The sequence below is a fragment of the Lolium rigidum genome, chromosome 7 (genome assembly GCF_022539505.1).
Source record: "Lolium rigidum isolate FL_2022 chromosome 7, APGP_CSIRO_Lrig_0.1, whole genome shotgun sequence".
In the NCBI taxonomy this organism is placed as follows: domain Eukaryota; kingdom Viridiplantae; phylum Streptophyta; class Magnoliopsida; order Poales; family Poaceae; genus Lolium; species Lolium rigidum.
This window is the reverse complement of record NC_061514.1, coordinates 85,277,435-85,301,512: the sequence shown is the minus strand read 5'-3', so window position 1 is coordinate 85,301,512 and position 24,078 is coordinate 85,277,435.

The following is a 24,078-nucleotide window of genomic DNA, read 5'->3' as shown; positions in this document are numbered from 1 at the left end:
CCCGTCTAATCGTTCACTCCTAGTATAGCGCGGTGCTACGTTTCGGATCTTGAAGAATTCGCCGCGACTCTGATGGGAATAAACAGTGTCTGGGCAGAGACAAAACAATCTGATAAGTGTACGTATTTCTAAGCATTTTCCGGCCCCTTTTCTGCGAGGCCCCGCGGCCGTCGTGCTCGGCCTGCATCCAAGAGGCCAAGTTGTGCGCTGATCGATCAGCCTACAGCTATCCGTCGAGGAAAGATTACACGGCAGACCACCGGAAATCCATCCAGATTCCGGGGAGCGCTGCATATACAGCCAGGCGCGCTGAGGCCGGGAGGTCGGTAGAAAAGGACGGGGTGAGCGGGACTACCGGTACGGGACGGGAGGTAGCAATCGAGGCTGGCCAAGATAAACGTTGGAGTCGCACTAGCTTCTTCTCCCTAGCCGGGACTCTAGCAAGTTGAAGCCGTCTACTCGCGGCGCGTTAGTGGCAGGGATCACCATTAAAGAACAAATCCCTGGACCGGTGGCTACCAGGCACTCAACAGCAGCCGTAGCCACGACGGCGTTGCCGAACGGACACTCCTCCGGCATGCGGCAACGGACAAGTCGACACGATCGGCGCGATTGGCTCTCGACCGTCTCTGCTATATCCTGCTTACCTGTGAGGAGTACATGGAAACTCCTAGGATGTCAAGTTACGACAGACAAGGCACCTGAGGCATGTGGGAGCGTGGTCGAGCTGGACACCTGGGCGCCCCAACTTTTTGTTTACAGTTGGAGAACGTGGAAGAAGATATGTGTAGTGGTGCAGGCATGGCGAAGGTTCCCCGCAGGGAGGCCTCGGCAACCCGGCTGCGCGATGCAGGGACTGTCTGGTCTCTGTCTTCTCTGCGGAGGCCAGGCCGTCGTTGTTTAAGTTAACAATTCAGACAGTATTTGAAACTATTTCATGATGATGTAGTCCGTTAGATGAGAGCGTTCTCCGTTGGATATGTCATGTCACTCGAAATATCATTTTGTCGCTAGCCAACATGATCTAATTGATCAGTTTCTGATGTAAGCACAAGAGTTTGTGTTCGACATACCAAGCATTCGACTACTCCTGACATTGTTAATTAATAAACTATACGTGATTAGCTAGTTCGGTGTTAGATTTTGGATTCGGTACACATCGGCTACGTAATGGTACCTCCTACTGGACTGGACACTGAAGGATACAAAATAGAGTGTATCATTTCTCAAAACCTAGGTATATTGTAGCGTCTGTCGCCCTTGGGAGTGTGATGCAGACAAATAGCCGCCATCCCCATCTCTCCGTCGTTGTCAAATCAGGCCGGTGGATGAAGGTTGTTCCGGCGGACGAGGCAGTGGAAGAGTTCCCTCCCAATGCATAGGATGGAAATCCTAACCGTAAGTCATGCTCGGAAGACGCACGGCCTCACCCATGGAGGCGTCGCTAGGTCATGGGTCTGGTGGAGTCTTCGCGCGTCGTTCCCTTCTCGTAAACATCTGTTCACGCTTGTTGTTAGGCGTCGCTGTGCTTTATTTTCTTAATTAGTGATTGTGTGCGTACTGCATGTCCAAGTTAGCTCTTGACATTGTGCTGTTACAGAAGTCGGGTATATATGGTCATTTACAAAGAAACATGTGTTCACTAATGAACTAGGTTGTCATCAAAGTGTGGAGTGATTCTCGGTTCGGTGGAGTTGGGTGGACGTTTCAACTCGGGGAGTTAGGCGATGTATTACAACCGATACTAGACGCACTATATATCGAGCGGCGACGATCACATCAGAGTTGTGCATGTGTGGGATGGCTGTTGGTGTTTTCAACGATTGAAGGAGGCAACACATTGTAGCTCTAGTTTTGTGACGCACTTAGAGGGTTGTCCAGAGTTGGAGGCAAAAACCATAGGCGTTTATTAGCTCCTTGTTGATGGCTTTGCTTGGAGCTTGTTCGGACTTATTCTTCTGGTTAAACATCATATATGTTTGTCCTTTGGTGGCTAGATCCGATGATTTCAGCGCTAGTGCTTTTTTTAACCCGGAAGTGTCCCGAGGAACCCAAATATTGCATTAATCAAAGCGATGGGTACAGAAATACAAAGAGAACCTCAAGAAAAAGAAAGATTACAACATAATTCTCACTCTTAGCAACTAGGGCCTCGGAAAGAAAATAAAAAAGTGCAATCAAGTCCTACTCCACCGCAACATCTGTGAGACCTCAAAGCACGGCCACTCGCCTCGTCGCCAGGGATGAGACCATTTGAGGCGAAAATATTTTCAATATAGACGTCTGTTGTTAAGGGCAGTGGTAGATCTTGATGCTTGTTGTTGGGTGTCCTTATGCTATAAACTTTATATTAAGTGGTTGTGTGCAAACTAGGTATCTAGGTTAGCTCTTGACATCACTGGAGAGGCGGATTAAATCGTAATTTATAAAAGAAAAAACATGTTGGTTACTGGCCTAGGTTGTCAACAAACTATGGAGTGGTTCCTAGTTTGATTAATCTCGTGATAAATGGAAATCTAACTTTTTTAAATATGAAATACTCCACTAGATTAGTCAGCCATCAGGGATTAGAAGCACCAAAACCAGAGCAATGATCCAAATATACTGACGCACCCGGTCATTCTTCAACACCATACGAAGAGGAGCTTGAATCAGCAAATCTAAACTATTATCCGTGTAACTCCTGCACGGAACCGTACCGTTCTCCATCCATCGCCACAGATATTTAACTGTATTGTTCCACTCTTGGTCAATGAAACACGTGTGTACTCTACTGTATGTAAACATGGAATCGTGCACTACAGCTTAAGATTCAATATTCGAACACGACGCACTTTGGTTAGAATCGTGCGTTTCAATGTGTGAACAAACAAATAATGCAGAAGTCTTTGCTTTACTGTTCATTTACTGCTGGGACGCTGCTCGTTTTCATTGACGTCACTGTTTTAGGACATTTTGAGTGCGTCAGGGTCGAGGGGTAGTGGCGGAGCCAGAGGTTTCTGTGTAGTCATCTATGATTGGGGCAAATCCTTTGTATGCGTCAGAAAAGTCCCAAGAAATATGTGTAAAAAAATTGAATATAGATGTATACACTGAGTTTGACATCACAGATCACAGTAATATGGTCCGACCGTGTTGCAGGTTGAACTTGTCAACGATAACGGAAGGGTCGAGCGCCACGCGTCGCCAGAATGGAACACCGCCTAATTCTTACTACTTGGCCAAGGTCATCCCCACGGCCAACCCATTTCGAACATAAACTATGTTCGTTTTGATCCGTTTTAGCTAGACACACTTGTATGACTTTTTTTTTGATAAAATTTGATATATTAAAAACTTCATTTACATAGGGTGAATAAAAAATAAAAAATACATAAAATAAAAATAACTAGATAGAAATCCTATCTAGGTTTTTTTTTGCCGCGCCGCCTAGTCCTTGTCGTCGTTGACGGTTAGGTCGACGAACTCCGGCCTGTGCCACTGATAAGGCCACATGACCATCGGTGACGCTTGGGTTAGGGCCACAAGCACTCGAGGGGATGACACACACGCGCTGATGAGTCCTCGACGGCGTGGCTGGACGCCCTGGCATGAACGTGGACTCCCGCCGCTGCCCGGCAAGACCGTCCAACTTGGCCAGGTCCTCGAGCTCTGAGCCCGTCCTCCATCTTCACCTCCACCAGTTGCTTGCGCTCTCATGCAAAGAGGCCGAGCATGTCGAGGGTGTCGCCCCTCGGCTCGTCTCGAATGTCCTCGCCGTCCATCAGCGGCTCCTCCTCAACCATGTACGCCTCTACTGGTCCGCGCTTGTCACGCCGTTTGTGAGTCATGCCTTTATCCTCATGTATCCGATTTAGTCGTGTTCACGGGAGACGTCGTAACGGATCATGTGGATCCGTAAGCTTAGCCTTGCACTCCGCATACCGATGCAATGTGCTAACTTTCAATGCTCCAATGTCATTATTTTTGGTTAGTTGTGAATACCGGAAAAAGGCGACTTGCAATGAATGTGAAAGGCCCGAGCATGCACGATTGTACTTCCTAGGTTAATTGCACAACCTGCCTAGGTCAATGGTAGCCATTATGGAAGAATATTCATATCCCACGAAGAAAATCAGAGTTCAAATCCCAGGTTTGACATCTGTGTGTCTCATTAAGGCGGAATATTCATTCAGTGGGAGGCGACGTTCCCGTCGACAGCGAGGCGCCAGTGGTGACTTCGTCAATTTCAAGATCCCCGCCGGCTCAGTCTTTCGAAGGTGCTCATAGGGGTAGGGTGTGCGTGTGTGCGTTCATAGGGTGAGTGTATGCGCGTGTATGTGAGCGTCTGCGTTGTACTGTGTTTCTCAAAAAAAAAAAAAAATTAAGTTCGTCGAGGACTCAGCAAGCTGCTACGCGTAGTCCGTTCCTCGTCACTTGGGAAAGGAGGTCCTTCACATAAATTCCACATCTCTGATGAATAATTAATTTGCCATGTAATTTCATCAACGCACACAAATTTGTGACATCGATTAATTTTTTCACGGAGATGGAGACAGTCTGACAAAATTCTCTGCGTTGACTTTACAGCCGCGCTCCAGTTATCTAGGAGGGAGGGTGACTAGTAAACACGATTGGCATCACTTCGATGACACAATTCATTGTTGTGGTATGCAGGCGCGAGCGTGACTTGAGCTATCCCCCTTCGGATTCAGATGGTGCTAACAACTTATTTTTTGAAACTACGAATTTTTATTTTGAGAGGATTTTGAGACCAAAGCATGGTACTAACAATTGTTTTCTGCAAATAAAAAAGTTAAGTTTTTCGAGATAAAATTGTTTTTTGTGCGCGCGATATTTTTTAGATGTAGATGTTTTTGATATTTTGTTTTCAGATTCAAAAAAATTAGCACAGGTCTCGTGTCTGCTTCTCTCGGTTTGTGTAGACTGTAGAACAAGTGCCCAATATTGGCTAACTGCGTGCTTAGCGCCAAAGGGTAAAAGATCTAAGCCCATTATAAGCAAGGAGAAACTCTGGGTTGGGGCGAAAGCAGCATGGGGCGAGAAGATAGAATTACGCGTGTACCTATTTGTTTTTTTGTTTTTTTGCTTTCTGCTAAACAAGAGCTACCCCAAGCCCCACCTCCCTTCGTTCTTGTAAGGACCTAATCGTCCTTCATGTAATTTTTTTCTATCTACATATTCGATATGCAAAAACAAGTACATATGAGATTCTTGGTGATGAAAGAGAAACAAACTATTTTTTCTTATCAATCTAACTATTCTTGTACCCCTCAGTTCTAATTTAATTGATTCCGATTTTCCTACATTTGCAGATATCCAACCACGACGGAGTCAATCAATTTTGAACGGTGGAAGTATATATTAGCAATACACAAATGGAAATAATACGGCTAAGGTTTTCAATATTAGACCTATAATCTAGGCTTCTTTTACAGTACCTTTTACCACTCTATTTTTTTTTTTTTTTGAGAACACCTTTTACCACTCTAGAGAAGGAGAGAGGTATGATTTGAGCAAGGTCAGGATTAACCGGATTTGATTAGGCCCAGCAGCCCGGTAAGATATAGATAATAGAAAGAAAAAAATTAAACTAGTACGTAGAACTTAGCCCGGCCCAACAATTGGATAAGAGGGCTCCAAGGACGAGCCTGCTAAGCTCTACCTGAGAAACGCCCGACACCGCGTCAGCGTCTAGGGCGACCGCCGCCGGAACATCGACACCCCGTCTGCGTCGACGGCGACCGCCGCCGCCGGCACCGGATCGGCCCGATCCTGCACCAGGTAGGGCCTGTCCTGCATCGCAGGCGACCGCAGCCGCCAGCAGATCAGGCAAGTGCTGCATCACCGGCGAGCTACGCCGCCACCAGGTCGATGCCACCACCAGGTCTACGCCGCAGCCAATCTTGCCGCCAGGTACGTCGACCCCGAACAGCCCAAAGCGTCCTAGGAGAAGGTATCTATTGTTGTGGCTAGCTGCTAACTACAAATTGTCGAAAATTTATCAGAGAAACATAAACATGAGAAACCAAGTTTGTTCATTGTCACTTCGCCAGAAAATTAAAACATGCACATCAGTTCAAAGAAAAGATTAGTAAAATAAGAATTTCCTTTATGTACTCCGTATTTGTCTTCATAATGAAAATCCAGAGTACAAACATTATCTCCCTGATGAAAATTTTGGCCTACTTTGTTATATAATCTTAGCTACAGAGTAATTCAGAGAGAGATCAGGCAATGGTGCTAATTCAGGAGAAATTCAGATAAAAAAATTATATTAGTTATCTTCTATAAATACTTTAGAGCAAAACCATGGACTTGTTGGGGTGTAGCCTGGGGAGGAGCTTTCTTCTGGAAAGAAGCCCCGACAACATCCCTAGCCCACCTTCATGGATGCCCAGAATGTTGCATTAAGCCGCGTTTCTAGTACCTGCTGCTTGAGGGAAAATGTAAAATTGAGGGATGAGCATGATAATAATTGCACGTCTGTTAGAATACCCAATTTTATGGTAGGATAGGATTTGTTAGAATTGATTGTTCTCTCTCCTATAAATTTCTTTGACTGGATATCTCTCCTACAATTTCACTATATGGCGCCATATTTTCGGATTTGAGTAACTCTGGTTGGAGAAGAAAAAATGAGTGGTACCAAAGAGATTAGATAATTTCAGAGTTGGGTTTGATCCCCGTTTCAGAGAAAAAAATGAAGTTACAGTTAGTACAATCTTGAGCAGAAGTTTGTTAGGCTAATTATAGACCATTATTTGCATGTGTGTGCACTATATTATTATGTTCTACGGTGCTATCTGTATGACTCTGTCGAGTAGATTAAGGATCAATGAATAGTGCGGACAACTGCGAGGTTAAATTCATTGTGGATAGAGTTAATATTTCCTTGGTATTATGTTGGTGCCTCATTAAGCTGGTTAAGAACTTATATGGTGACATTTGGACAGTGTAAAAGTATAGCTAGACATGTGATGTGCCGAATTAATGCTTACTTCAGTTCTGTTACACCTCACAATGTTGATGTGATTCCCCTGGTTACTTTCATGACCGTACTGGAGTTTTATGCGCTAACATTATTTTCTTATGCTGCTGAGCTACTCCTTGCTGGAAATTACAACAATGGCATATAACTTTTCAAGTGTTGTTGGATATTGTACATCAACTATTCTTGCCGTGGATGATGATGAATAATTATGCAGACTACTTTTAGTTTAATTTGCGTATAAACTATCCAATGGTGTAAAGTAAGTCTGATGGAAATAAGAATATGTGTCCTATGGTATTTTTGCTAAGGAAGTAGAATTGTTTTGGCTATGGAGAAACAAGCATATTGTATTGATACATTTGTGCTGTTGAGTGAAGTACATTATAAGTTTTTTGTAAGACATGATATAATTGACTAGTAACATGAATCTCATTTTTATGTTTGTGGTTTTCAGTCATGGAAGGTCAAGGCGCTGGTCAGGAGGAGTCAGGAGGAGCATGAACAGTACCGCCTCGTGGTTAGAAACACTTTCACAAGCGAGGCGAAGGATATGAGTTCTATAATAAGTATGCTAAGATCGAAGGGTTTAACGTATTAGTAAGACGGAGGTGAAATATTTGCCAGACACAGTGTAGGTAAGGATACCGTACATTGGCGAACTTCGAAAGATCTGAACCAAACAGAACTCCAAAGGCTCTTAATGCTCAGCTCGTTTAGAGATAGAGCTGAGTACGGCAACCGGAGAGTGGTTCGTGAAGATTTTTGAGGACAAGCAGAACCATTCACTCATTCACTCGCTAAGGAAGGCCAGTCTACTTACCCATACTCGCACTGCTGGAAGGCAAATGGCCAGAGTATAACTCCATCCAAAAGTAGCTGAGTGTGGCATCTCTGTAATTTGCAATATATCAGCAAACTAAAGGAATAAAAACTAACCCTTAAAAATAAGGAAGTACATATTTTTATAATGAGGTATAGTATCACATACCTAAAGGTATGGATGTTTCCATGTCTGGCTATATGTTCATCCAACAGTAAGCATGCCCCCAGTTTCAATCAAATATTTTTTTTAGCAAGCACGCCCTCTAGGGAAACAGCACCACGGTAATCCTGAATTGTAGATAGAATGCAAGTCTGTTCATAAGAGTCACTTCATATTTCCGTAGATTTAAGTAAGTATATGATTATTTGTGAAATGGTAGAACCCTACAGTAAAAGAACAACAAATAGCAGTCATTCAATTGTATCAGTCTCATGTATTAGATCAACCCCATGGTATTCAGAGTCGAATGATACTGTCAAGCGAATGGCATACCTGAAATTGAACAGGAATATCCCCCGTTTCTACAAAACAATCATAGGAAGTAATATAAAATTACCAATAAATTCATATACTAAACTAACATGAGGTTGAAAGAGAGATCCAGGGTTGTAGTTGGACATATCACACAAATCTATTGTGGAGGGATATGGCCTAATCTGCAGGTTGGCGTAACCGTTGGCCGGATGGATGGTTGCGGTACCTGCACTTGCCATTGCAGATTCGATCCAGACACTGCTGGTGTTATCTCACGTGGTCTGTATGGAAACAGAGTCTGAACGACTAATTGCTGCACATGATTCGGATAACAAAGATAACATTAGCCATATTTTGAGTTATTTCGGTTAAAAAAATTATGTGTTAAATAACAGTGCCACGTTTGTTGTTTTGGAGGGTGTATTAAATCACTGCATATGTCTGGCTTGATTCCAGCACAAGAAAAGCACATTGCTGACGGAGTTGATGGCATCTGAAAAGCTATTTTCAGATCAACAAGTAATGCTACTACAATTCAGATGGTGTTGGGAGAACCAAAAGGCATAACTTCGCAAATATTGAACCTTTGCCTTGTCTTTCTTTTTCGTTTTAATATATAGTCGAGTATAAAGATATGTGTTTCCTATTCCTTTTTTGTTCATTTTTCTTAACACAAACTTAATCTGAGTTTGGTGTTTTATCTGGACTTATCATGAACCAAATAACTTACATAATTGAACCTAGCTATTAGATGCAGTAGATATGATTTTAGTAGTGCCCCCCTCTTTTTCCGTACTCCCTGGAAAAAACAGTTATGTTCAGATGTGTGCCAGATCAGATTTATTCCAAGAGAGGAAACAAAGAACCTTTTGCTACCCACATTATCCTGGTTGATTGTTTCTCAGCATTGACGACTCTCATGGCTGTGTTGGAATGAGAGTACTGCATATTACATATACGCAAGCTGTTGATTTTAGTCTTATGTGCCTGTATCTTACCGCAGGGTCTCAAGGAGTCAAATTCTGATGAACAGGCCACGAGCAAGCCTTGGAGTCTTGGTGTATTGGGTCCCTGCATTCTTGGTCGGTAGGCAGCATCTTGTGACACTGCTTGTGGATAAACACTCACAAGCATAATTGTAGAATAGCGTCTGTCCAAAGGTTTACCTTTTATTTTCTTCTTTTTACCATAGAAATGGAATTCTTTTCATCTCCTGCTCCTTGCTCCCTTCTCAAAATTTTCATGATTGTGCAAACTGAGATTGGTGTGCTTTATCGTGCCGCATTTGTTTTGTAATACCTAAAAACACGTTGTCATCTTCCCACCAAATTTTTATTATCGTTATACAAAGTGCAAATTGGTGTAATTTTTACGGAATCGTGCGCCAAGGCGCACATCTAAATCTAGTCCATTTAGAACTTGCAAGGCTGCTGTCACCTCATGTATATTTCTTCCTCTCCTTGGGCATGATTAGATATACAAATAATATTAAAATATTTAACGGAGGAGCTCCATTTGCTTCTGGTCTGCAAACAGATGGTCATAGCTCCTAGTGGCATTACATTTGAAGTATCTCAGATTTTCATATTCTATTACACAGGATACCAAATTCAGAAGTCCTGTGAGATTCGTGTAACTTAAATTCTTGGCACGCCACATTAGGTAAAGCAATATTCACAATTTAGAGGAAGATTATGTAATGTATTTCTAGCGATGATAACAAGAAAACACGATACACATTTATTTGTTACCAAGACCGGTATAGTCTATGTGAAAAGCACTTCTCCTTATAACACCAGTATAGTCAAGACCAAAAACCTCGCGATTTGCAGTGCAAACAGCAATAACAATTAGTTTGCCATCTTTTTTCTGCTGTATAAAGCTCCTCCAATCAAAAACTGAAATACAATGACGGTATGGGGGATAAACACCTAAGTTCAACACAAAATATCTTCTTATGAACAGAGAGCAACATGCAATGCAACTGTATGAATTATCTTGGGTTGTAACTGGACAATATATTCTTCTTTTTTCCTTCTGTTGTTCTCCATACCTTCCAAAAATTTCAAGCGAAGAAATGGCCCTGCTTTACAACGAACAGGAAAATTAGAATATGCAACAATGTCTTTGGGCGAGTGGTGTGTGTGCGCTTTGTATGACTTTGTTGGATCGTTTGCCTGGAGGGCTTTATTTATAAAGCCGGGTCATGTGACCTTCTGTTAAAAAAAATGCTAGTGGTAGTGGATTTCTGGCTCGTGCATCAGCTAACAGTATCTCAGCAGTACAGGGAAGGCTTCCGGCCTGTGCGTCAATCGACATCAGTAATGACAAGTTGCATACTATGTTTTTGTGTTACTATTCAACAACAAGCAATCGCTTAGCCATTTGAAGGAGTTTGGACCTGCACACCGCAGACCTCAAAATTACAAAGAGCTTTTTAATCATCGCCATGCCGTCTTAAAAAATCATGATGAAAAGGTTTTGGGTGTCTTAAAGAAATGATGAAAAGTTTTTGGGTGTCTTAAAGAAGCGACGAAAAGAGGTTTTCCAGATTCCAGCTAACCGAGAGACGTTTATCAGTTTCATTGAGGATGACCCAGAAATTGCTCTGCTTTTGGAGGAAAGGTGTGGATAAGCTTTGAAGGTATGCCTAGTCATTTTTCATTTCTACATTTGATTTCTTGCTCAACGCTCGTGCACCACTTCCCATCGATGTTATCGGAAGCTTATGATTGTACCTATTTGCACTTAAGTAATATTATTAGTACACCATCAGTGCTATTTCATTTAGGCTTGAAGTGTTATTTGCGGTTCAGGCTTGTTTGAGGTTTCTGCATTATTAGTGACTTCTAGCTTTATTCAACATGCATGGTATCAATCGAAAATCAGTGGCAAATGCTGTTGGAAAAGAACAATAGCAGGCAAGCATGAGATATTGCTTCTTGTAGGTGTATCAATGGCAAATGTTTGTCAGAAAAAAAATAGCAAATTAGCATGCATGCATGATTCAGTCTTTTACTTGTGGAGGATACTACTGGGTCCTAATACTGTGACTACTGGGTACAAGTACTGTGACTAAATTTACTTGTGGTACGGCTACACTGAAAATCGAATGAAATTGTGTCTTCTATTTGTTTGCATCATCACATTTGACTGTAAATAGTTCACTGACTTAAGTGCCCTTACATGTGCTTGTCTGCTTGTGTGTTGTTATTACTTTCATGTAGTTTTGTAGGGGCTATACACTGGGACGTGATTGACGAGGGAGCTCCTCGGCAATGCCCACCATGAGGGATTTAGGGTTGACGGAACCCTGCAGGCTAGCACGAGACATCGGATGTCAAACAAACGGAAAAAGAGATTTACCTAGGTTTGGGGCCCTCGATGAGGTAAAACCCTTATTTCATGCTTGTCTGATCTTGATTTATCGAATATGTCGGTTTACAATGGGGTAGCCGATAGGCTGCTATGGTCGACTCGCCGAGAGGCAAGAATTTTAGGGTTTGTGCTCTAAGTTGCGGTGCTTCTACGTACTGTTGTTCCGACGTTCGACAGGCCCTCTCCTGGCCTTTATATAGCAGGCCAGGTCCTGAGAATCCTATCCGAACTCGACTAGGTTACAACGAAATCTAATCTAGCCTTTCCTTTATTGACGCCTTCTTGCCTTATTCATCAAGAATCCGTCTTCTGATAGGTCTTCTTTCATGGAACCGACATACAGGCCCACATTGGTCTTTGCACAATGTTCATGGGCCCCTAGTTGAGCCAAGGGAGGTAGATTAATGTCGGTTACCCGAAGGGTAATGCCCACATCAGTGATATTCCTATACCCTACATAAATTGCCCAACAAAAAATCCATACTATCCGGCTGTGGTGCCTCAGACTTTCCCACCAAAGGTTTAGTGCTAGGGGTCCATAAGCTTCTGAGAGATCATGAATTTGCGCCCAAACTGGGCCGGGAGTCAAGCTTAACTGAACTTGGCCTAGAGAGACCATCGTATGGTTCAATATATGGAGACAGGCAATTCCTGAAATTCCATGGCCTTCCTTCCCTAACATTCTCCCAATCACCAAGATATAAAAACTGAAGCACATACAAATTACTTTCAATCGCTCTAAATTTGACATCCCACACCTGGCCCCATGCAGATTGTGTATTCACGAAAAACCAACTCTTACTATACGGGGCTTCAGTATGAACCTTAGCCACGACAAGCCACACCGAGGCAGCTCCTCTAGCGGAGGCCCTTCCTCTAGATCCACATTGTTCGGACACAATTCATCTATAAGCTGAGAGAGATCATCCTCACCCGCCTTAACTCCCAACTAGACAACTGATCCACCATCTCTAAAACCCTAACTTCGGTGAGGAAGAAAACCGCTCCATGTCGGGGCCGGGTAGCAGACCAGCCGACCCCTAGATCATCCCAAACACACGATCAGATCCTTTCACCAGATTCATGGAAGAAACAATGGAGGAAAACTATGGCTCACCGCCAAGAGACCGCGTGTGCGGGAGAAGACAAACCTGAAGGAAAAAAAAATGCCATCAAACAGGGAAGTGATGCATAAAAAAAAAAGTGATGCATGTCCTGCTCTCCTCTCCGCGCTCCTTGCTCGCGAAGTGGCATACCTAAAAGGCTAAAACACTCTCCTCGCGGCGCTCCTTGCTCGCGGAGCGGCATACCGAAAAAAAGACGCTCAGATGTGGATTCGAACCACTGAAGGATTTCAAGGGCAATGCCCCTTGCTCTTCCCACTGAAACAAGAAAAAAAGGATTTGCAGTCCAGCAAGAAAACGGATGCGCTAACGCGCGACGGCTTGTATTGAACTGCGACAGTAGACACGATTTCTTCCTCATTAACTCCGTTTTGATTATCATTTATGTCTTGTGATGAATAAAGTGAACTTGAGCTTTCTAGTGCTTCTATTTTATCTTAGAAAACATTTAGTAGTATTCAATGAGATTCTTATCTGAAAGATCAAAAAACAAGTGATATGAAGTGGTTTTGTACCCACCAATGATTTGTGCGACGGGCCTGACATGGGCCGACCAAATTTGCTCCCGTTTGAGCTTTACCGCCAGTTGAGTTAACCACCTCCCAACATTGGAGCGACAGGGACGTAACAGTCGTAGGTAGGAAAACAGAAGACACGGCGCTGAAAGTTGAGTTATAGCCGCGCACTCTTAAAAAGTTAAAATGCTCCTTAGCCCAGTCGAAGAGTCACAGCTTTAGAATATGTGCAACACGATCGATCGGTAGGACTGTCCGACCAAAAGCTTTGGGTGGTAGCCGTGTGTTCTACGCCGGCGGCGAGCGGTGGCCGTGCATGCATCGCTTGCCTTGTGCTGTGTGGCTGTATAAGTAAGTTATAATTAAGCATAAGCATGCATGAAAGTGGATAAGAAGAGGGGCTGGTCGGTTGCGTTGTTGATTTCTACGTTCTCCCTTCCTAGTACCAATTGACTCAGATTTAGTACAGCTTTACTCTGAATTTAGAATCAATTAATAGAAATCCAAGAGTATCGATATCAGTCGTGCCGACCCCAATTCATATGCGCATGGGCAGCATCACAAATCGATGGTACGTACCGACTCGATAAGACCAGCAAGAATTCCATCACGGCAAGACCACCAAATCAAATGGTTTCAGTACTCGATCAAGAAAACTTTCCTCTCTCGTTGGCTTCTCTAGGTAAATATGCTGCCCTTCTCTTCAAGGTTCCACACATGCGTATGCCTTGTTCATGGCTAAAACTTCTCCGTGTACCATTGAGCTCATTCAGTCAGAAAAAAGAAACTTGTAGCATTCCGTTCACTTGAGCTGTCAGTGTCTGCGTGAGCGAGGAGACGATCGAGAAGCCGTGGCTAGATGACGCACCAATGGCGTCTACTCCTTTTGCTTCACTTCTTCCCCAAAGATCGATACACCAGAACCTATCGCAAAGTACTCTACTTTCCACCCAAATATACAAATTAACATCCGAGAATGTATCGCCGTCGAAGCAAAAGCGTCGATCGGCATCTATTATATCCACTTGATCTGTTCCTTTGTGTATTCCCAAAGGCTGCTGTAGTAGTGCTCCCTTCCAGGTAGAACGGCGCCTGCTAGCCTCATCATCGTATACCCACATTGCTACACACATACGTGTCGACTGCTCAAAGCTCCAAGCAAGGTCCGGGTTAAGCGTTTTTCTTTTTGGCGGGGCAGGTCCAGGTCCAAGCTAAGCTAGCATAAGCATCAAGGGTCTATTTGGTAGCCTGAATCGAATTCGTGCAAGACTGCATCAGCTAGAAGAACTCTTCTGCGCGTTTCAGACGGCCACGGGTCAGAAACGGCCCAGCGTTTGATGGCCTGGGTTGCATCAGTATATACCTCTGGTTAAAATAGCCGGCTATAGTCGATAGCCGCGAATTTTTTTTAAGCTATGAAAGGCTATAGCCGGGCTATAGCGGGATATACCATATAGTCGATTTACTAAATAATGAAAAAAATTGGGCAGCATATAGTCATATATATATATATATCAATAATTCACAAATTAAATTACATAATAACATCTTCACATAGGAGATACACATAATAGTTCACACATAGTTAAAAACATAGTTTTGTCCAAATATTACAACATCATTACGTAGTTTAGGACATAGTTATGCTTGCCGCTCGGTTTGGTGGCTATTTCGCCAAGCAAATGGGCCGGTCGATTGAAATTTTTGGTTCAAATTTTGGGCTCATTGAGCGGGAAGTTAGCGGCTATGCGAATTAAGGCTAAATAGCCTTAGCCGGGCTATTAGCGGCTATTTCTGTTTTAGCCTCTAAAGCCTCTAGCTATAGCCGCATGCCTCGCGAAAGGCTATAGCCGTGCTATAGCCCAGCTATAGCCGGCTATTTTAAACAGAGGTATATACACAAGTGCCAGCTTGTTTGTGTGCCTGGAAAAAGTGTGCCATCTGTGATCAGCTACAACACATGTGTTTGGTTGCCATTTTGGACACACAACTGCTTCTCCTCACCATATTCAAATATGATAGCCTTACCATCACATAAAGGCACACAACAGCACAAAGAAGATCATAAGCACACTACACAATTATATACACATGGAACATAGTACAAGGCCAAAAGTAATGTAAAGTAGCCTGTAGAGGCCAACATTACGTGCATATATGCACAAAAGCAAGTGTTTAACAGCCTCCTGAGGCCAGCACAACAACTACAACTTCACAAAAGCATAGAGAGAAAACAAGCAGATAATCTTAACGGCGAGGATAAGCATAAGGGCCCTGGCTATGCTTCTTGCAGCTCCAGATGCTCGAACAAGAACTCGCCTTCTGATGGCGCGTGAAGCACACGTCCGTTGGGAACCCCAAGAGGAAGGTGTGATGCGTACAGCAGCAAGTTTCCCTCAGTAAGAAACCAAGGTTATCGAACCAGTAGGAGATGAAGGCCACGTGAAGGTTGTTGGTGAAGGAGTGTAGTGCGGAGCAACACCAGGGATTCCGGCGCCAACGTGGAACCTGCACAACACAATCACAATACTTTGCCCCAACTTAACAGTGAGGTTGTCAATCTCACCGGCTTGCTGAAAACAAATGATTAAACGTATGGTGTGGAGAATGATGTTTGTTTGCGATGAACAACGAGAGAACGTAGATTGCAGTAGATTGTATTTTAGATGTAAAAGAATGGACCGGGGTCCACAGTTCACTAGTGGTGTCTCTCCAATAAGATAACTAGCATGTTGGGTGAACAAATTACAGTTGGGCAATTGACAAATAGAGATGCGCATACATATATCATGATGACTACTATGAGATTTAATTAGGGCATTACGACAAAGAACATAGACCGCTATCCAGCATGCATCTATGCCTAAAAAGTCCACCTTCGGGTTAGCATCCGCACCCTTCCAGTATTAAGTTGCAAACAACAGACAATTGCATTAAGTACTGCGCGTAATGTAATCAACACAAATATCCTTAGACAAAGCATCGATGTTTTATCCCTAGTGGCAACAGCATATCCACAACCTTAGAACTTTCTCATCATCGTCCCGCATTTAATGGAGGCATGAACCCACTATCGAGCATAAATACTCCCTCTTGGAGTCACAAGTATCAACTTGGCCGGAGCCTCTACTAGCAACGGAGAGCATGCAAGAACATAAACAACACATATATGATAGATTGATAATCAACTTGACATAGTATTCAATATTCATCGGATCCCAACAAACGCAACATGTAGCATTACAAATAGATGATCTTGATCATTATAGGCAGCTCACAAGATCTAAACATGATAGCACAAGAGGAGAAGACAACCATCTAGCTACTGCTATGGACCCATAGTCCAAGGATGAACTACTCACGCATCAGTCCGGAGGCGGGCATGGTGATGTAGAGCCCTCCGGTGATGATTCCCCTCTCCGGCAGGGTGCCGGAGGCGATCTCCTGAATCCCCCGAGATGGGATTGGCGGCGGCGGCGTCTTTGGAACTTTTCTCGTATCGTGACTCTCGGTAATAGGGTTTTCGCGACGGAGAGATTATATAGGCGAAGGGGCAGAGTCGGAAGGTGCCCGAGGGGCCCACCCCATAGGGCGGCGCGCCCCCCTCCTTGGCCGCGCCGCCAAGTGGTGTGGGGCCACCTCGGCTCTTCTTCGTTTCCTCTTCGGACTTCTGGAAGGCTCCGTGCAAAATAAGACCATGGGCTTCTGTTTCGTCCAATTCCGAGAATATTTCCTGTGTAGGATTTCTGAAACCAAAAACAGCAGAAAACAGGAACTGGCGCTTCGGCATCTTGTTAATAGGTTAGTGCCGGAAAATGCATCAAAATGATATAAAGTGTATATAAAACATGTGAGTATTGTCATATAACTAGCATGGAACATAAGAAATTATAGATACGTTTGAGACGTATCAAGCATCCCCAAGCTTAGTTCCTACTCGCCCTCGAGTAGGTAAACGATAACAAGGATAATTTCTGAAGTGGCATGCTACTATCATAATCTTGATCAATACTATTCTAAAGCATATGAAGTGAATGAAGTGATTCGAAGCAATAGTAAAGATAATGACTAAACAACTGAATCATATAGCAAAGACTTTTCATGAATAGTACTTTCAAGACAAGAATCAATAAGTCTTGCATCAGAGTTAACTCATCAAGCAATAGATTCTTAATAGAAGGTTTTGAAGCAACACAAAGGATGATTAAGTTTCAGCAATTGCTTTCAACTTGTAACATGTATATCTCATGGATAATTGTCAACATAAAGCAATATAACAAGTGCAATAGGTAAACATGTAAGAATCAATGCACACAGTTGACACAAGTGTTTGCTTCTAAGATAGAAAGAAGTAGGTAAACTGACTCAACATAAAGTAAAAGAAAGGCCCTTCGTAGAGGGAAGCATGGATTACTCATGTGCTAGAGCTTTTTATTTTAAAAACATGGAAACAATTTTGTCAACGGTAGTAATAATTCATATGTGTTATGCATAAGACCTCTTATAAGTTGCAAGCCTCATGCATCGAATACCAATAGTGCCCGCACCTTGTCCTAATTAGCTTGGATTTCCATGGATTATCATTGCATTACATATGTTTCAACCAAGTGTCACAAAGGGGTACCTCTATGCCGCTCGTACAAAGGTCCAAGGAGATAGATCGCATTTGATTTCTCAGTTTTGATAGATCTCAACTTGAGGACATCCATACCGGGACAACATAGAAAACATATAATGGACTCCTCTTTAATGCTTAAGCATTCAACAACAGATAATATTCTCATAAGAGATTGAGGTTTAATGTCCAAACTGAAACTTCCACCATGATACATGGCTTTGGTTGGCGGCCCAATGTTCTTCTCTAACAATATGCATACTCAAACCATTTAATCATGATAAATCACCCTTACTTCAGACAAGACGAACATGCATGGCAACTCACATGATATTCAACAAAGGTGTAAAAAGTTGATGGCGTCCCCGTAAACATGGTTACCGCTCAACAAGCAACTTATAAGAAATAAGATACATAAGCGACATATTCAATACCACAATAGTTTTTAAGCTATTTTCCCATGAGCTATGTATTGCAAAGACAAGGAATGAAATTTTAAAGGTAGCACGCAAGCAATTTACTTTGGAATGGCAGAGAAATACCACATAGTAGGTAGTTATGGTGGACACAAACGGCATGGGTTTTGGCTCAAGGTTTTGGATGCACGAGAAGTATTCCCTCTCAGTACAAGGCTTTGGCTAGCAAGGTTGTTTGAAGCAAACACAAGTATGAACCGGTACAACAAAACTTACATAAGAACATATTGCAAGCATTGTAAGACTCTACACTGTCTCCTTGTTGTTCAAACACTTTTACCAGAAAATATCTAGACCTTAGAGAGATCAATCATGCAATCCAAATTTCAACAAGCTCTACAGTAGTTCTCCATTAATAGGTTTAAACTACATGATGCAAGAGCTTAAAAATGATCTATGAGAGCTCAAAACAATTGCCAAGTATCAAATTATTCAAGACATATACCATTTACCACATGAAGCATTTTATGTTTCCAACCAAATAGCAATCAACGAAGCGGTTTTCAACTCCGCCATGAACATTAAAAGTAAAGCTAAGAACACCAGTCACTACAAGAAAAGTTGCCATGGCCGACGAAGTTGAAGTCACGCCGTGGTTGCTGGTGACCATGGCCGACGATTTTTGGTCTCTCCGTTGTGCATGTCAAAACATTTTTTTTCTCGTTTTTGAGGCCACCTAGCCCGACGAAAACGGCCAAAACGTGGCGTATGGTGTCCCGGGACGTGGTGCATCTCGAAATCTCGGGTTCGCCGGCCGAGTCAACGCAAATCCGCACCGCCGAGGGATGTAGGGCCCAGATGGCAGCCTCTCTGGCATTGTTTTTTTTCTCTATCGCGCCATCTCGTTCAACGCTCTCCGATCGAGCCGTTTACGATGCAGGATCATGGGTCCCGCATGTCATCCTCTATGAACCAAAATTCTTTCTATTCTCTACTTCCTTTTTCTTTTGATCCATTGCCGCCTTGGAAACGTTGAGACCGCTGCTGCTAAATGGGACCCGCATGTCATCCTCTATGTGCAATCAACTTTCTTTTCTTGGAGTTTTTTTGGCACCTCATATTTGGTCACTTGCATTTTTCTTTCGATCCCCTGCCGCCTCTCAAACGGTGATACCGCTCGTCGCTAAATGGGACCCGCATGTCATCCTCTATGTACTGTAAAACTTTCTTTTCTTGAATTATTTTTGGCACCTCATATTTGGTCACTTGCCTTTTTCTTTCGATCCCGTCCCGCCTATCAAACGGTGATACCGCTGCTGCTAAATGGGACCCGCATGTCATCCTCTATGTACTATAAAACTTTCTTTTCTTGAATTATTTTTGGCTCCTCATATTTGGTCACTTGCCTTTTTCTTTCGATCCCGTGCAGCCTCTCAAACGGTGATACCGCTGCTGCTAAATGGGATCCGCATGTCATCCTCTATGTACTATAAAACTTTCTTTTCTTGAATTATTTTTGGCTCCTCATATTTGGCCACTTGCCTTTTTCTTTCGATCTCATGCCACGTTTGAAACGTTGAGGAACCTGCTGGCTCATGGGACCCGCATGTCATCCTCTATGTGCTATAAAAGTTTATTTTCTTGGATTTTTTTTCACCCTCCGATTTTTGGCTATTTCCTTTTTCTTTTGATCCCCGCCGCCTTGGAAACGTTGAGTAAGTCGCTCGACTCATGGGACCCGCATGTCATCCTCTATGTACTATAAAACTTTCTTTTCTTGAATTATTTTTGGATCCTGATATTTGGTCACTTGCCTTTTTCTTTCGATCTCATGCCACGTTTGAAACGTTGAGGAACCCGCTGGCTCATGGGACCCGCATGTCATCCTCTATGTACTATAAAAGTTCATTTTCTTGGTTTTTTTTCACCCTCTGATTTTTGGCTATTTCCTTTTTCTTTTGATCCCTTGCCGCCTTTGAAACGTTGAGGACTCTCGTCGGCTCATAGGTCCCACATGTCAGCCTCTATGTACAATCAAGTTTCTTTTCTTGAATTATTTTTGGATCCCGATATTTCGTCACTTGCCTTTTTCTTTCGATCTCATGCCACGTTTGAAACGTTGAGGAACCTCGTCGGCTCATGGGACCCGCATGTCATCCTCTATGTACAATAAAACTTTCTTTTCTTGGATTTTTTGGCACCCGATATTTGGTCACTTGCCTTTTTCTTTCGATCTCATGCCGCCTTTGAAACGTTGACTAAGCTGCCGGCTCATGGGTCCCGCATGTCATCCTCTACGACAATAAAAGTTTTCTTTCTTGGAGTTATTTTTGACCCCTAATTTCTGGCTATTTGCCTTTTTCTTTTGATCTCCTCGCCCCTTCGAAACGATGAGGATGTCGCTGGCAGTGTCGGTCCCACATGTCATCCTCTATGAACAATAAAAGTTTCCTTTGATGGATTTATTTTGAACCCTTAATAAATTTCTCGGATATTTCCATTTTTTCTTTTGATCCCCTGCCGCCTTGAAATCGCTGAGGATGCTGCTGCCTCATGAGTCCCGCATGTCATCCTCTCAGAACGGTAAATGTTTCTTTTCTTGGATTTTGTTGACCAAACGATTTTTGGCTTTTTTTTTCTTTCGATCTCCTGTAGCCTTTAAAACGTTGAGGACGCTGCTCGCTCACGGGTCCCACATGTCAGCCTCTATGAACAATAAACGCTGAGGATGCTGCTGCCTCATGGATCCCGCATATCATCCTCTTAGAACGAAAATGATTCTTTTCTTGGATTTTTTACCAACAGATTTTTGGTTTATTTTTTCTTTCCATCCCCTGCCGCCTTTAAAACGTTGACGACGCTGCTGGCAAATGGGTCCCCGATGTCGCCTCCCCGTATAACAAACATGTGATATCTTGATTATTTTGCGGACAATAAATGCATGTATTGCGCTCTGAGCTATTTCAAACGGATAAATTAAATCTTTATTTTTACATAAACAAACTTATATGTTGAATCTCCTTGTTTTTTTGTTTTTGCGAAGCATAGGACTTTCCTGTTTTTTTTAGAAAATTCCGAACTTTCCTGTTTTGGAGTGGGCTGAAATTGTACGAGTCAAAAGGCCAAGCAGGGTAGTTCGAAGGCCCAGATGTCCAGATGCAGCCCAATTGAAATCTTTCTTCTTGGATTTTTTTTCACCCCCTGATTTCTGGCTACTTCATTTTTCTTTTGGTCCTCGTGCCGCCTTGGAAACGTTGAGACCGCTGCTGCAAAATGGGACCCGCATGTCATCCTCTATGTACAATAAAATTTCTATTCTTGGATTATTTTTGGCACTCATGGGTCCCGCATGTCATCCTCTATGAACCAAAATTCTTTCTATTCTTGGATTTTTTTTGACCCCCTGATTTCTGGCTACTTCCTTTTTTTCTTTTGATCCCTTGCCGCCTTGGAAACGTTGAGACCGCTGCTGCTAAATGGGACCTGCATGTCATCCTCTATGTACAATCAAGTTTCTTTTCTTGAATTTTTTTTGGCTCCTGATATTTGGTCACTTTTCTTTTTCTTTCGATCTCATGCTACGTTTGAAACGTTGAGGAACCTGCAGGATCATGGGACCTGCATGTCATCCTCTATGTACTATAAAACTTTCTTTTCTTGAATTATTTTTGGCTCCTCATATTTGGTCACTTGCCTTTTTCTTTCGATCTCATGCCAAGTTTGAAACGTTGAGGAACTCGCGCAGATCATGGGACCCGCATGTCATCCTCTATGTACAATCAAGTTTCTTTTCTTGAATTATTTTTGGCTCCTCATATTTGGTCACTTGCCTTTTTCTTTCGATCTCATGGCACGTTTGAAACGTTGAGGAACCTGCAGGATCATGGGACCCGCATGTCATCCTCTATGTACTATAAAACTTTCTTTTCTTGAATTATTTTTGGCTCCTCATATTTGGTCACTTGCCTTTTTCTTTCGATCTCATGCCACGTTTGAAACGTTGAGGAACCCGCAGGATCATGGGACCCGCATGTCATCCTCTATGTACAATCAAGTTTCTTTTCTTGAATTATTTTTGGCTCCTCATATTTGGTCACTTGCCTTTTTCTTTCGATCTCATGCCACGTTTGAAACGTTGAGGCACCTGCAGGATCATGGGACCCGCATGTCATCCTCTATGTACTCTAAAACTTTCTTTTCTTGAATTATTTTTGGCTCCTCAGATTTGGTCACTTGCCTTTTTCTTTCGATCTCATGCCACGTTTGAAACGTTGAGGAACCTCGCGCGGATCATGGGACCCGCATGTCATCCTCTATGTACTATAAAACTTTCTTTTCTTGAATTATTTTTGGCTCCCGATATTTGGTCACTTGCATTTTTCTTTCGATCTCATGCCACGTTTGAAACGTTGAGGAACCCTGCAGGATCATGGGACCCGCATGTCATCCTCTATGTACTATAAAACTTTCTTTTCTTGGTTTTTTTTCACCCTCCGATTTTTGGCTATTTCCTTTTCTTTTGATCCCCGCCGCCTTTGAAACGTTGAGGACTCCGCTGGCTCATAGGTCCCACATGTCAGCCTGTATGAACGATAAAACTTTCCTTTCTTGGAGTTTTTTTACCCCCTAATTTCTGGCTACTTTCTTTTTCTTTTGATCTCAAGCCGCATTTGAAACGTTGGGACCGCTGCCGCACAATGGGACCCGCATGTCATTCTCTATGTACAATAAAGTTTCTTTTCTTGGATTATCTTTGTCTCCTGATATTTTGTCACTTGCCTTTTTCTTTCGATCTCATGCCGCCTTTGAATAGTTGAGTAAGCTGCTGGCTTATGGGTCCCGCATGTCATCCTCTATGAACAATAAAAGTTTCCTTTCTTGTAGTTATTTTTCACCCCTAATTTCTGGCTATTTTCCTTTTTCTTTTGATCTCCTGCCCCCTTTGAAACGATGAGGACGCTCATTGGCAGTGTCGGTCCCACATGTCATCCTCTATGAACAATAAAAGTTTCCTTTGATGGATTTATTTTGAACCCCTAATTAATTTCAGGATATTTCCTTTTTTTCCTTTTGATCCCCGCCGCCTTGGAATCGTTGAGGATGCTGCCGCCTCATGGGTCCCGCATGTCATCCTCTCGTAACGGTAAATGTTTCTTTTCTTGGATTTTGTTTACCAAATGATTTTTGGCTTATTTTTCTTTCGATCTCCTGCCGCCTTTAAAACGTTGAGGACGCTCGGCTGGCTCACGGGTCCCACATGTCAGCCTCTATGAACAACAAACGCCGAGGATCTGCCGCCTCATGGGTCCCGCATGTCATCCTCTCGTAACGATAAATGTTTATTTTCTTGGATTTTTGACCAACTGATTTTTGGTTTATTTTTTCTTTCCATCCCCTGCCGCCTTTAAAACGTTGACGACGCTGCTGGCTCATGGGTCCCCGATGTCGCCCTCCCGTACAAGAAACATGTGATATCTCGGATTATTTTGCGTGACAATAAACAAGTAGTATTTCGCTCTGAGCTTTGCAAACGGATAAATTAAATCTTTATTTTTACATAAACAAACTTATATGTTGAATCTCCTTGTTTTTTGGTTTTGCGAAACATAGGACTTTCATGTTTTGGACTGGGATGAAATTGTACGAGTCAAAAGGCGTCCAGCACGATAGTTCGAAGGCCCAGATGGCAAGATGTAGCCCAATTGAAATATATCTTTTCTTGGATTTTGTTTTGACCCC